The sequence below is a fragment of the Muntiacus reevesi genome, chromosome 2 (assembly GCF_963930625.1).
Source record: "Muntiacus reevesi chromosome 2, mMunRee1.1, whole genome shotgun sequence".
Taxonomy (NCBI): domain Eukaryota; kingdom Metazoa; phylum Chordata; class Mammalia; order Artiodactyla; family Cervidae; genus Muntiacus; species Muntiacus reevesi.
Window position 1 is genome coordinate 137,755,075 of NC_089250.1, and position 15,583 is coordinate 137,770,657.

Below are 15,583 nucleotides of genomic sequence, written 5' to 3' on the forward strand. Positions count from 1 at the left end.
TCTAATATTGGAAACTTCATTCCCTATGATTGGCAAATTTTAATAAAAGCTCTCCTTAAACCAGGAGAGTATCTTCAATGGACAATGTGGTTTCAAGATATAGCCGAGATCATGCTAACAGAAATGCTCGTGCTGGCGCTCCCCAAAACCAAATTACTTTTGAAATGTTAACTGGCACCGGACAATTTGACGCTATAGAAGCTCAAATACAATGCCCTCCTTTGTTGCATGATCAATTAAAAACAGTGGCCCTTGAAGCTTGGGATCGAATTACTCCTCAAGGGGAACCTACAGGTAGCTACACTAAAATATTGCATGGACCTAATGAAAAGTATGCTGATTTCTTAGCTAGATTAGAAATTGCTATCTCCCGTACAGTAATTTGAGAAGAAGCTAAAAAGCAACTAGAGAAATTACTTGCTTATGATAATGCAAATCAGGAATGTCAAAGGGCTATAGCCCCAATTTGTGATACAGTGACTATTTTTGATTATTTGAAGACTTGTTGCAATATAGAATCAGAAACTCAAAAGATGCAAATGCTAGCTGAAACAATGGTTGCTGCCTTAAAAATAGAAAAATAATAGATGTTTTACATCTAGAGATAAGTACCATTTAAAAAGAGGCTGCCCTAAAAAACTTAAAAAACCTCCAACAATCTGGCCTTGCTGCCATAGAGAAATGCATTGGGCCAAAGAGTATAAATCTAAATTTGATATTAAAGAAAAAACTATTCCGAGAAACTCCAAGCAGGAGACCTCCCAGGTCCCCTTCAACAAAAACCAGGGGCAAATTCCATCTTTTCCCTCAAATCCTCAACATCCGGCAGTGTTGTCCTCGATATACCAGACCTAAACTCCTTTACCCTCAAGAAGTCCCCTCCAGAATACCTACTGGACTTTTTGGGCCCCTGCCCCCAAACCTTCAGTCTTTAATTTGGCCCATCTAGTTTGACTTAACAGGCAGGAAGGCCAGGGCTCTCCAAATGGAAGAAATAGGCTGCAAGTGCCAGACATTTTTCTCTCTCTTAAGTGGCAGGAGGAAACAAACCAGCGATATTTTTTCTTCTCTATAAAAATTTAAAAGGAGGTTTCTCTTAAAATGCTGTGTTGCCATGACACCTGGTTTCACCTGAAGCTAACTATTCTCAAACTCGAGTTAACCAATACATTTCTTTTTCTTATGGAAATGTTGTCTTAAGCTATGTTAATGTGCTATACATTTACCCCAGACTCTGTCTTCAAGTTGGTTCTGCCTACGACTCAGAACAGACTTGACAAACTGGTATGTTTTACTCATGCAAATGTTCTCTTAAGCTATGTTAATGAAACTGTATTTGCTTAGAAACCTGCCTTTCTTCAAGATTCATGTCAATCATTTTGTGGCCTGAGACAACTCACCTGGTGTTAAGGTTATCTCAAAGTGCATGTTGTGGGTGAGGGGCCTGGTGCTATTCTCTCCAGTTTTGAGACATTTCCTTTCTCTAATTAGCAGACTGCTGGTAGTTATATGACACCTGGCTAGAGACTATCAGGGAGATGTTCTTTCTGCCCCCTTCTGATGCCTATGTCAGAGGCTTTCTCTATCTCCATTATACTTTAATAAAACTTTTATTACAAATAAATCTCAATTTGAGAACACATTACAAACTTATACTGATTTCCAATTAGCTTTTCTAAAATATTTTTTAAAAATATCATTTCATTATCCTTCTGGTAAGCTGTGAAATTTCTTCAAAAACACTGAATTTATTATTTCTCGCATTTCTTTAATATAGATGGGACTAAAAGCACCAAAGCTTCTTTCTAGTCTCTAAGGAATACAAAGTCTTTTACACTAAATTTCATTCTGCTCAACAAAACAAATTATATGCTCTTATTCAAGTTATTTGCCTATATCCTAACCCCATTAATATAGTCTCTGATTCTAAATATTCAGTTTTTGTATTGAAAGATATAAAAACCTCCACCATAAACTCCTAGTTCTATTAAAACAGACACTGGCCCTGCCTATATTTCTAGATACTTTAAACAATTTTTACCATCTTTTTTTATTAAACATATTATAGGTATTCCTTATAATCCACAAGCACAAGGCATAGTCAAGCGAGCACATCACACACTAAAGTTACAAATAAAAAAATTAAAGAAGGGGGAATACACAGGTACAATACTGTCTTCCTTATCTAAAGCAGACTTTACTAGATTCCAATAGAAGATGTTTTCTAAACTCATAATTATTGTTAATACAGCTCTATATGTTTTACATTTTTTAAACCTACCACAGGGAAATATTTTAACAAGAGAAGAAAGACATTTCGAGGAATTGAAGGACACTTCTCTTCCTTTGCCCATTTGGGACCAAGACGGGTTCATCTTATGTTTTGTAAGTCTGGAATTTTAATCTTTGTCTTTGCTGAGAATAACCACCTTGTAAGACAATATATATGCCCTCGCCATGTTGATTAAAACACCTTTGCTCCATCAGAGCTTTGGTCCCCGTGTCTTTCTTTCTTTACTTCTATTCCTTCTTTCTGTCTTTCTCTCTCTCTCTATTTCTGGCTAATTCCTTGGAGCGCAGAGGCCTGCTGAGCTCACTTTCTTGCCCGGGCTTCTAAGACCCTCTAGAGAAGGCACACTGTGCCTTCACCCACTCGAGAGGGCGCCTGGTGCCTATGTGCAGCAGCGCGAGCCCTAAGAACAGGACTCTATTGGCTTTCCACGTAAACCAGGGGATACCAGCCTCTTTCTCTCTCTCTTACTCTCCGGGCCACCAGGTTCCAGTCCATTAAAGGATCAACCAAAGGCCATATATGATAAGCTTATAGCAAACATTATTCTCAATGGTGAAAAACTGAAAGCATTCCCTCAAAGAGCAGGAACAAGACAAGGGTGTCCACTTCTGCCACTATTCAACATAGTTCTGGAAGTCTTAGCTACAGCAATCAGAGAAGAAAAAGAAATAAAAAGAATCCAGATTGAAAAAGAAGTAAAGCTCTCATCGTTTGCAGGTGACATGATACTGTACATAGAAAACCTTAGAGATAGTATCAGAAAATTACTAGAGCTAGTCAGTAAATTTAGCAGTTGTAGGATACAAAATCAATACACAGAAATCACTTGCACTTTGATATACTAACAATGAAAAATCACAAAGAGAAATTAAGAAATCAATCCCATTCACCATTGCAAAAAAAGAATTAAATATCTACAAATAAACTTACCTAAGGAGACAAAAGAACTGTACACAGAAAATTATAAGACACTAATGAAAGAAATGACTGAATGAAAATGACTGTACTACCAAATGCAATCTACAGATTCAATGCAATCCCTATCAAATTACCAATGGCATGTTTCACAGAAGTAGAACAAAAAATTTCACAATTCATTTGGAAACACAAAAGACCCCGAATAGCCAAAGCAGTCTTGAGAAAGAATAATGGAGCTGGAGAAATCAACCTTCCTGACTTCCGATTATACTACAAAGCTACAGTCATCAAGACAGTATGGTACTGACAAAGAAAGAAACCTCAGAAATATAGACCAATGGAACAAGATAGAAAGCCCAGAAATAAACCCATGTACCCATGGTTACCTTATTTTTGACAAAGGAGGCAAGAATATACAATGGGGCAAAGACAGGCTCTTCAATAAATGGTGCTGGGAAAACTGGACAGAAATATGTAAAAGAATGAAGTTAGAATGCTTCCTAACACCATACACAAAGATAAACTCAAAATGGAATAAAAACCTAAATGTAAGACCAGAAACTATAAAACTCTTAGAGGTAAATATAGGCAGAACACTCGATGACATAAATCAAAGCAAGATCCTCTATGACCCACCTCCTAGAGTAATGGAAATAAAAACAAAAGTAAACAAGTGGGACCTGATTAAACTTAAAAGCTTTTGCACAGCAAAGAAAACTATAAACAAGGTGAAAAGACAACCCTCAGGATGGGAGAAAACCATAGCAAATGAAACAACTGACAAAGGATTAATTTCCAAAATATACAAGTGGCTCATACAACTCAATGCCAGAGAAAGAAACAACCCAATGAAGAAGTGGGAAAAAGACCTAAACAGACATTTCTCTAAAAAAGACATACAAATGGCTAACAAACACACGAAAAGATGCTCAACATCACTCATTATTAGAGAAATGCAAATCAAAACTACAATGAGATATCACCTCACACTGGTCAGAATGGCCATCAAAAAGTCTAGAAACAATGGATGCTGTAGAGGGTGTGGAGAAAAGGGAATGCTCTTGCACTGTTGGTGGGAATGTAAATTGATGAAGCCACTATGGAAGACGGTATGAAGATTCCTTAAAAAACTAGGAATAAAACCACCATATGACCCTGCAATCCCACCTCTAGGCATATACCCTGAGGAAACCAAAATTGGAAAAGGCACATGTATCCCATTGTTCATTGCATCACTATTTACAATAGCTAGAACAAGGAAGCAACCTCAATGTCCATGGACAGATGAATGGATAAAGAAGTTGTGGTACATATACACAATGGAATATTACTCAGCCATGAAAAGGAATGCCTTTGAGTCAGTTCTAATGAGGTGGACAAACCTAGAAGCTATTATACAGAGTGAAGTAAGTCAGAAAGAGAAAGATAAATATCACATTCTGACACATACATACGGAATCTAGAAAAATGGTACTGAAGAATTTATTTACAGGGCAACAATAGAGAAACAGCCATAGACAGTAGACTTATGGACATGGGGAGAGGAGAGGAGAGGGTAAGATGTATGGAAAGAGTAACATGGAAATTTACATTACCATATGTAAAATAGATAGCCAACGGAAATTTGTTTTATGGCTCAGGAAACTCAAACAGGGGCTATGTATCAACCTAGAGGGGTGGGATGGGGAGGCAGATGGGAGGGAGGTTCAAAAAGGAGAGAATATATGAATATCTATGGCTGATTCATGTTGAGGTTTGACAGAAAACAGCAAAATTCTGTAAAGCAATTATCCTTCAATAAAAAATAAACTAATTAAAAAAAAAGACTGAAGTCAGGATGATCTTGGAGGAGGCAATGCAATAATCCTGAAAAAGATGGCAAGAGCTTAAGTCAGCATAGTGGCAATGGGGATAATGATAGTGGACAAATTTAAGACATAGAATTAACAAGCATTACTGATTGATAGGATGTGGAGGGTAGAGGAGGAGAAAGAGTCTCAAATGGCTCCCAGACTAAGTGAATAACTGTGCCTCCACTGGATTGGGAAAGAGAGGTAGGGGAGACCTGTGAAGATTGGAACTTGTAGAGCTGATATGCCAGCAGAAGTACTGGAAAGGTAGTTAAATACTAGGGTAGTTAATTATGGGCTCAGAGAGAAGACTGGAGTAGGGCTAAAGATATAGTGGTCATGGACAGGTACATGTGTTAATTAAAGCCAGGGGATAGATAAACTGGTTGAAACAGGACATAAGTGAAAAATGAAAAGGGCAGAGGTCATTAAAGCAGAACATAGAGAAAGGAAAGCCTATGTGAATGAAACTGGCATTTCTTTGATGCATAATAGGATCATTTCAATTGACTGAACACTGAAACCCTTTGAAAAGGATGACTCTCTTTAATCTTTCTAAATCTGTCTAAATTAAATGTAAAGGTGCCTCTGGGAATTTCAGAAGAGGTCCACTAATAAAGGCTGAAGACTTTTGTGAAAATTGAATGTCTAAAAAATATATATCATATAAAGTAATTTTAATTAAGTCATAGTTATGGCTCTCTCATATTACAACATTATGTTGTGCTTTTGTTGTTGTTGTTTAGTGGCCAAGTCAGGTCCAACTCTTTGTAGGCCCAAGGACTGCAGCCTGCCATGCTCCTCTGTCCATGGAATTTTTCAGGCAAGAATACTGGAATGGGTTGCCATTTCCTTCTTCAGTGTGTGTGTGTGTGTGGGGGGGTGACTAGGGAGGTAGGGCTTGGTCATTTGGTGCCAAAATAAGTCCTGAGACTAAGACGTGCAATGACCTTATGACATGGCTATTTGAAGCGTGGCCTAAGCAGGGGCGGTATTACCAACACCTGCTAGATTCAGACAGGCAGAATCTCAGGCCCCACTCCAAAGCTGCTGGACCAGAATCTGCATTTTAACAAGGTCCCCAGGGATGCACATGCACATTGACTTTTAAGAAACACTGCCTTGAAGCACATACACACACTCACCAATACAAATCTAGTGCCTCAGCCGATCTGCACTTTCATCAAATCATCAAGAGGTGTTATAATTCTTCACCACAAAGGCTGCCCTCAATTTTGGCTGCCTCCAAACCTTTTCAGAGAATAGAGCTCACAGGGAACAGACCCAGAATATGTGCCCCAGTCTTCACCTTCACTCTGCATAGGCAGGTGGGATAAAACATTAATTATTTGGGGCATATCACTGGTTATGGACTCAGAAGCAACCAAAAAGACCACACAAGGGAGAAAATATACTTAAAATGTGGTTTGGCCAAGTATCAGTTCAGTTCAGTTGCTCAGTCGTGTCCGACTCTTTGCGACCCCATGAATCCCAGCACGCCAGGCCTCCCTGTCCATCACCAACTCCCGGAGTTTACTCAAACTCATGTCCATCGAGTCGGTGATGCCATCCACTTATTTCATCTTCTGTCGTCCCCTTCTCCTCCTGCCCCCAATCCCTCCCAGCATCAGGGTCTTTTCCAATGAGTCAATTCTTCGCATGAGGTAGCCAAAGTATTGGAGTTTCAGCTTCAGCATCAGTCCTTCCAATGAACACCCAGGACTGATCTCCTTTAGGATGGACTGGCTGGATCTCCTTGCAGTCCAAGGGACTCTCAAGAGTCTTCTCCACCACCACAGCTCAAAAGCATCTATTCTTCGGCATTCAGCTTTCTTCACAGTCCAACTCTCACATCCATACATGACCACTGGAAAAACCATAGCCTTGGCTAGACAGACCTTTGTTGGCAAAGTAATGTCTCTGCTTTTTAATATGCTATCTAGGTTGGTCATAACTTGCCTTCCAAGGAGTAAGCATCTTTTAATTTCATAGCTGCAATCACCACTTGCAGTGATTTTGGAGCCCCCCAAAAATAAAGTCTGACACTGTTTCCCCATCTATCTCCCATGAAGTGATGAGACCAGACGCCATGATCTTAGTTTTCTGAATGTTGAGCTTTAAGCCAACTTTTTCACTCTCTTCTTTCACTTTCATCAAGAGGCTTTTTAGTTTCTCTTCACTTTCTGCCATAAGGGTTGTGTCATCTGCATATCTGAGGTTATTGATATTTCTCCCCGCAATCTTGATTCCAGCTTGTGCTTCTTTCAGTCCAGCGTTTCTCATGATGTACTCTTCATGTAAGTTAAATAAGCAGGGTGACAGTATACAGCCTTGACATACTCCTTTTCCTATTTGGAACAAGTCTGTTGTTCCATGTCCAGTTCTAACTGTTGCTTCCTGACCTGCATACAGGTTTCTCAAGAGGCAGGTCAGGTGTTCTGGTATTCCCATCCCTTTCAGAATGTTCCACAGTTTATTGTGATCCACACAGTCAAAGGCTTTGGCATAGTCAATAAAGCAGAAATAGATGTTTTTCTGGAACTCTCTTGCTTTTTTGATGATCCAGCGGATGTTGGCAATTTGATCTCTGGTTCCTCTGCCTTTTCTAAAACCAGTTTGAACATCTGGAAGTTCACGGTTCACATATTGTTGAAGCCTGGCTTGGAGAATTTTGAGCATTACTTCACTAGCGTGTGAGATGAGTGCAATTGTGCGGTAGTTTGAGCATTCTTTGGGATCGCCTTTCTTTGGGATTGGAATGAAAACTGACCTTTTTGGCCAAATATAAGCAAGACCAATCACTGCCATTTGTAAAAACTATTTACCAAATGTGCCCAATGACCTTGCAAGACAAACTTTGAATTTCTGCCTTCAAATCTCCAGGACGAAAATGTAAATAGGTTCCCTACTTAGAACTTAGAAAAAGTGGAAAAAGCTTTTTACTCTTAAATCTAACCTGTAGTTTGGTAAAAGAGAGAGAACTGGTCTTTAAACACCGAGGGACTTGGAAGGCGCTTACTGTGGGCTCCAGACTCTACTTATCTTTCTAGGTTTGACTGAAGTGTCCCATCCTTTGAGAAGTTTTCCCCCAAAATCACCTTGCCGGGGTTCAGCCTCAGCAGGATCCAGGGGGTACCCTCAGGATGAACGGCGTCAGTGAGAGAAGACATGTGAGACCAGCCTTGATAGGGCCAAGTCTGCGAGGGAGAGAGAGGGAAAGAGAGTGACCAGACGGGGGGGTGCAGCAGAGTCTGGCAGGGTCTGGCAATGCTTTATTTTTTACCGTAGCCTTTATACCCTGAGTTAGTACATTTCTAAGGGGAAGATAGTTTAACATTACATCAGGTTGTTCTTCACGAAACCAGGGTATTTTCTGCATACTTCTTTGTTTATGAGGGTCTTGTACATTATCTTCTGTCCTTGGGGCCTATTAACATTTTATGCAAGTCAGGTGAATGTAAACCTATTTTCTGTTTCTCTGGTGACCTTAACTGAAAGGTAGCAGTCTCATAGGGCAACAGTACAGAGTAGAAGCATAACCTTGTTAACATAAAAATTAATCCTTCTGCAGAAGTTGTCAGTTGCGTTTATCTAAGAAGTTTACCCCACACTGACTCTGCGACTTTGGTGAGGCAGCCCCTGCCTAGCACTCCTGGGTGATAATTAATGACCGTTTCATTGTTACCACACTAGGGCTAAGCTCTTATTTTTCTAGATCTATAGCTATATTAACAATGGTTTCTATAACACAACCTTAGCACATTAAGAGCAAAAACACAGCAAGCAAATGTTAACCCAATAACCACCTATAGAATAATTTTTCTTATGTTTTCTAATAGGACTCCTTCACCCCCCAAAAGGCTCTATGTCTGTTAGGGCCTTTATATGATCAGGTTCTTTATGCTGTTTTATGATTAGGGTATTATGAGCAGTCATGCATATTAGTACCAAGGGCATAGACGTATTTGCCAAACAAACTAAAATACCAGCAAAGGAGTTTAAATTAAAACACTCCTTTCACCCTGGATAATCTCATAAAATACCACCACCCGGGAAACTTTATTGATTAAAGTTCTAAATTGATTCTTACTTGGAAAGAGATCGGGGAAGGCCTTCTGCCTGTGTCACAGAAATTAGGGAGTAGTCTATTGAAGGAAGCATCAGAAAGACAGATATCATCTTTAAGGTGATCACTGGGGGCAGCTTTTCAGAATCCCTGAAAACCTGATCTGCCTTGCCCGTCAGGTTTTCTCCTCGTGACCTTGCCATGGGAGGGATCTCGTGATCTGGCCTTTTCGAAATCCCTGAAAACCTGATCCTCCTTGCTTGTCAGGTTTTCTCCCTCATGACCTTGTCATGGGTGGGAACTCATGTGCCGGCTACCAGCAGACTGAAGTGTCCCATCCTTTGAGATGTTTTTCCCCAAAATCACCACTCCTTATTCTGGTTCTCATGGGATTTTCCTTAGACTTCCAGAATGGTAGGATAACTTATTTATTAGGAAGCCAGGCTTTGCTGCCTGACTATATGACTCTAAATTCCCTCCTTTGTCTATTAATATTACTAGCTGGGTGACCTTGGCCGGGTAACTTCCCTCCACAGCTGTCAGATGGAGAAATCTGTATCATAGGAGGTTTTTGTGACGATTACATGAGACAATGTGTATAAAAATGACAGTGCCTGGCATATAACAAATAGCCAATGTTAGCTATGATTATTTGCAGAGTCTGACTTCAGTTAGAGTTGGTTGTATGTATGTCTGCCTTCTTCACTAGACTGTGAGCAAACTCTTTACACCCCACATCTGGCATAGGGACTTACAAATGGAAGATACAATGTTTGTCAAATGGGTTTGAAGGTATGCCAGGAAGAGGAAAGGGAGGGTGCTGGAAACAAGTTTAAAGTACTTTATGATTTTATCCAGTTCAGGGGTTAATAGTCAGTCACCTGTTGCTCTGGCTAAGCCATGAGAAAATCACTATGGGAAAAGAATAAAAGCAAAATACAGCAATACAGCATAACCCAAATAAAAGTACATTGGGTTCATCAGTTGAGGTTGTCATGCCCTACTAAGCTAAGAATAAACATAGTGTGGACCTTGGAATGCCAGATCAGTGCAAATTCAGAACACTGCTTGTGCACACACTAAGATGTTTTCCCAAGGCGTATGCAGGTCTATGACCTCTAGCTAGGTGATAGCCCTTGCACAAGAAAATAACAAAGATAGTCTAAAGTAATCAATAAAATGGGAGATGTGACAGGGGACACAGGAGGCTGACTTCGTCATAACACAACAGATACTTTCTGCTTGCCAAGACACTAAATAAAAGTGATGTGGCTCCGAGGAGCAGGGCTCTTGACCCAAGAGGTCTTGAGTCCCCTGACACCATCTTTAAAACTTTAATTCTGTCTCTAGTTTCTTTTTCCCAAACTGTGTGTAGACCACCTTCGATCCCTACCTTCTGTGCTGGCTGCAGCAAGTGGCACCCAATGTGGGGCTCTTGAAAGTTAAGGATCACCGCGAGCCAAACTGAAGCTGAAATATCAGTGCACGGTCCTGAAGAAGAGTGGGGTGAGGCCTCTGAAAATCCCCCTTTGCGGTAAATAACACTCTCAGTCATTAAAACCGGGGTTAAATATAGGAAATTCAGAAAACTCAGAACAATATCGGCTGTATTGTTAGGGGGCCAGGGCCCAGGCGGGGCAGTGAATGACAAAAAATTTAGTGAGGGCCGGCTATTGGAGCTTTTAAAAACCATTGAGAAACATTGCCCATGGTTCCCTTCTCTCTGTACTTTAGATTTAGGAACTTGGGAGTAGGTAGGTAGTAAATTAGAGAAGCTTTTTGCAAGGGAGAGCCCTTGCCTGTATCTATCTGGTCAATTTGGACACTGATAAAATCAATTTTAGAACCTCTTTAGACTCCAGAAAGCTCAGAAGGGAGTGAGGATGAAGGTAAACTCACTCAAAGGGGGAACCTGAATACACAAAGCCCGAGGGCGTAGAACAAAAAATGCAGGACACTCTTAAAGCTACAGTCCCTTCTGTACCTTCCTTTGGGGAGGACGAATTTTCTTTATCTCCTCTTCCTCCCGCTCCTATCCTAACAGCTGGAGTGACTCAAGCTTTTCTTTCCTTGTCATGGACAGCAGTTCTGTCACCCCTCCAGAAAGGTATTTTTCAGACTCGACAGGAGGGTGACTTGGAGGCTATGACCATGACTTGTCCAAGGACAATACATGAACGAGTAGCTCCCGGGAAAGATCCTAATAATCCTAATGGGGTGTATGAGGCTGTACACAAACAGATTCCCTTCAAAATACTAAAGAAACTTAAGCAAGCTGTTCAAAATTATGGAGTAAATTCTCCTTTTACCTTAGAAATAGTGCAGGGACTAGCTGAGGGTTCCCATTTGATTATAGTGGCTCATGACCAACCCAGACAGATCCCCATCTCTTTAGATCACTTGGTAGGCAATGGAAATTGGGGGAGAACTCAGGATCAAGTGCTTATGGAAGATCAGCTATAGAACAGGTGAGGGGATACTGCATAAGAGCCTGGGAGAAAATAGAGGTTAAAGGACAGGTTTTCTTTAAGCGAAGACCTCACCTGCCCAGAGAGATAATCTCTGCTGGGACAATTTCTTATCAGTCTGTCCACCCCTGTCATCAGAGCCAATTTGAACATTTACTGGATTAATTTTTAACTATGAAACTATTACTATGAAAAGAGAGATGACATTTTTGATACTGAATGGCCATGATATTCTTTAGACTCCAGAGAAAACTGATTAAAATTAAGTCTTTTTGAAATTGCAAAACCGGTTCTTTTCGCACGTGCAATTAAGATAAAGCTAGCTTGTTAAAATACTTCTTTGGAGCTCCAATTCTGTCCAAGAAACAAAAACAGGCCGGGGAAAAAAACCTAAGTTAACTCTTATCGTGTCCTTGGGATACACAGCCCACTCTATCTGGGACTCCAGCCATGAACAAATTGGTAGAACTCAAACCAAGAAAAAAGAAGGGGCAAAGAGACATTTTAAATATCAAGCAGAAAAAAAGAGACATTTTAAATATCAAGCAGAAAACTATGAGATCTCTGTCTACATGTCTGTCTAAATTTATGTGTGTCTCAGTGTGTGTCTTTGTCCTTGGACAAAATTGCTAAAGGCTGATTGGTCAATGAGCTCTATTTAATTGACCTAAAGAGAAGTAAGTGCTTATGAATCAAACAATTCTAAATTCAAAAAAATTAAAATGAATTTCAGGGTTGTGTGAACTGGGAAATATTCATTATTGAATTGATACCTGGTATTAATGTTTATTTATTGACTTTGTGAAGATACTTTTGCAAATGACATAGCTTTGAGTGATTTATATTTACCAATCTACAGAATGATGTTATAAAGTACAGTTCACAGTTGCTAAAGGAAAGTAAGGTGTGTTTTTAATAAAAAGGTATAAGGAATGGAATTACATTCTCTTAAGGAAAAAGGAAATATATCTGAACTTACAGGTGGCTGTTCTCTGAATGGGAAAATAGAGTGATGAATATAAAAGTGTAAAAAAGGTTTGTGGCAAGTAGAAGAGAGTTTTGTGCATGACACAAGTTTCTTAAGACATGAAACTGCCTTTGAAATCTTTTATTGTTACTTTGACTAAGTGAATAACTATTGTTTCAAAATGAATATAAGCTGGTACCAATCTGGAATTTGATTTTCTCTTCCTGTTGAAAAAGACAAAGTCTTCCTGGCATGTGACTTTTGATAACAGACTATGTAAATTTCTTGGTCCTTAAGTGATTCATACTTGTTTTTAAAATCTTTTGTTACTTTGATTAAATGAATGAGTGTTATTTCACAATGATCTATGAAGACGATGACACACATGGACAAAGCACATTCTGCTTCTACAAAATTAACTCCTCATCAGGAAACTTAAAATGGAAACATGGCTATAAACCAAACAGCTGGGGCTATGGGAAATTCAAGATGGCCACTTGGCTTTTCCTGGCTCCCTGACAAACCTCACTTTTATTTGATAGGGTAAGCCTTTCCTGGCTGTAGGGTTAATATCTCACAATGGAAAAAAAAAATGGTTGAAATACATTTTCTGCAATTTCCAGTGATCAGGGCACCTACTTTGCTGGGTCGTACAGACACTGGCAAAAATTTCATGAGCTTTCTGGAGACTATCACGTTCACTGACGTCCTTTGTTGTCAGGCAAGGGCCACAAAACAAAAGGATTGGTTACATGAGATTGAATAGCTAAATATGACTACAATTTTCATGACTTTTTGTCTGACATATTACTGGCTTCTAATCTTTGTTTTCAGATATTAAAAAACTCTTCTCCTCAGGTCACTGATGGTTTAAAATAATTTAGTTATTTATACCTGTGGGTAAAATTAAAACATTTTTCTTTTCTCTCTGTCGCATCCCTCCAGAAACTGGAGATGTTTGGGTTCTGAACAGTCTCATCAAGGTACAAAAAAGACTGTCTCCAGACATACACAAAAATCTCAGAGTATACTGGGGAGCCCAAACTCATATAGATGAGGAGATTAACAACAGGTTGGTGGATTTAGAAAATGCAGTGCTACTCTTAGGAGAAGAAGTACAAAATCTTAAATTACAAATACATTTAAAGTGTGACTGGGACATTACTACTTTTTGTGTGACCCCCCCCCAGGAATATAACCAATCTAAACACTCCTGGGAAAAGGTTAGACAGCACTTGCAGGGCCATACGGCTGACAACTTTACTCTAGATATTAAAAAGCTACAAGCAAAAATCATTGGCATGCAGCATGCTTGTCTTAGACCATTACCAGGTACAGATAGACTTCAAGGAATACAGAGGGCCTTAACTCATTGAGTCCTCTCGACTGGATCAAAGACATCGGAGGTGATCTCACTGAACACTAGCTATGTTTTGCTGTTTCACTATAATCTTCTGTTTAGTCCTCAGATGTACACGAAAAACCCTCCGAGAACTAATGAAGAAAGAAGTTGCGAGATCAACATATCTCCTGCTACAAAAACAAAAGGGGGATATGCAGGGGTTAATAGTCAGTTGTCTGTTGCTCTGGCTAAGCCATGAAAAAAAATCACCATGGGAAAAGAATAAAAGCAAAATATAGCAATACAGCATAACCCAAATAAAAGTACATCAGGTTGATCAGTTGGGGCTGTCATGTCCTGCTAAGCTAAGGAAAAACATAGTGTGGACCTTGGAACGCCAGATCAGCACAGATTCAGAACACTGCTTGTGCACAAGCTAAGATGTTTTCCCAAGGCGTATGCAGGTCTATGACCTCCAGCTAGGTGACAGCCCTTGCACAGCAAAGATAGTCTAAAGTAATCAATAAAATGGGAGATGTGACCAGAGACACAGGAGGCTGACTTCATCGTAACACAACAGATACTTTCTGCTCACCAAGACACTAAATAAAAGTGATGTGGCTCCGAGGAGCAGGGCTCTTGACCCAAGAGGTCTTGAGTCCCCTGACCCCATCTTTAAAACTTTAGTTCTGTCTCTTGTTTCTTTTCCCCAAACTGTACATCAATCACTTTCGATTCTTACCTGCTTTGCTGGCCGCAACAATCCAGGACCAACCTCTGTGGTGCTTGTTTTTCTTCCATTTCCAGAGCACATTGTCTCATATGAGGTTGGTTGCTGTGAAATGGGGCTGGCAGGACATTATTTCTTCAACCAGATGTTCTGTTCAGCAATATGAGGTTGTGCTATGAGGCATCTGAAATCTCCAGTTTGGTCCTGGGCTGGAAGGGGAGTGGAGGGCTGAAGTTCAGCCAGAGCTGGACTGGCTAAACTTGGCACCCTAGCTAGCATAGGGTCACATCAGCTCTGAGCATCTCAGCGTATTCACTTAGAGGGAGGTCTTTACATACTGCACAAAAGAGCTGTTTGTACCAGCAGGACTCCCCTGGAAACTCAGAGGTCCCCTTGGAAACCAGACTACTTACACTTGGATGAAATCAACTAAAATAATGTTGGTTTGCTTACTAAATATTTATTGAGCACCCATTATGTGCTAAACACTGTGCCTGACACTGCAGAGCCAGAAGTGAAAAAAGAAATTACAGTCGGGGAAGGTCGGGAAGTGATGCAAAAAGCAGGAATGTGGACAGGTATGACAAGTGCCATCTTGGGTGTGAGGGCGAAGGTGGTAGAAACATCCAACAGATGGCTACTATAAGGCTCAAAGGGTTGGAGGAGGCTTGGACGAGGGACTCACCACCAAGATGATGGAGTGATCATCACTGAAGGAGTGATCACAACAGCTAACATTTATTAAGCACATACTGTATACATCCATCCAGCCCTGTTCAGAGAGCCCTGCATGAGAACCCTCATTTAGTTCTTACAACACCCTATGAAGTAGATAACATTATTCTCTCCATTTTACAGATGAGGAAACATAGGCTCACAGTAAATGGTGGAGCTGGATTCAAATCAGAGCAGCTTGGTTCCAGACTAAAGGGGGAGGAAAGAGCCAAAT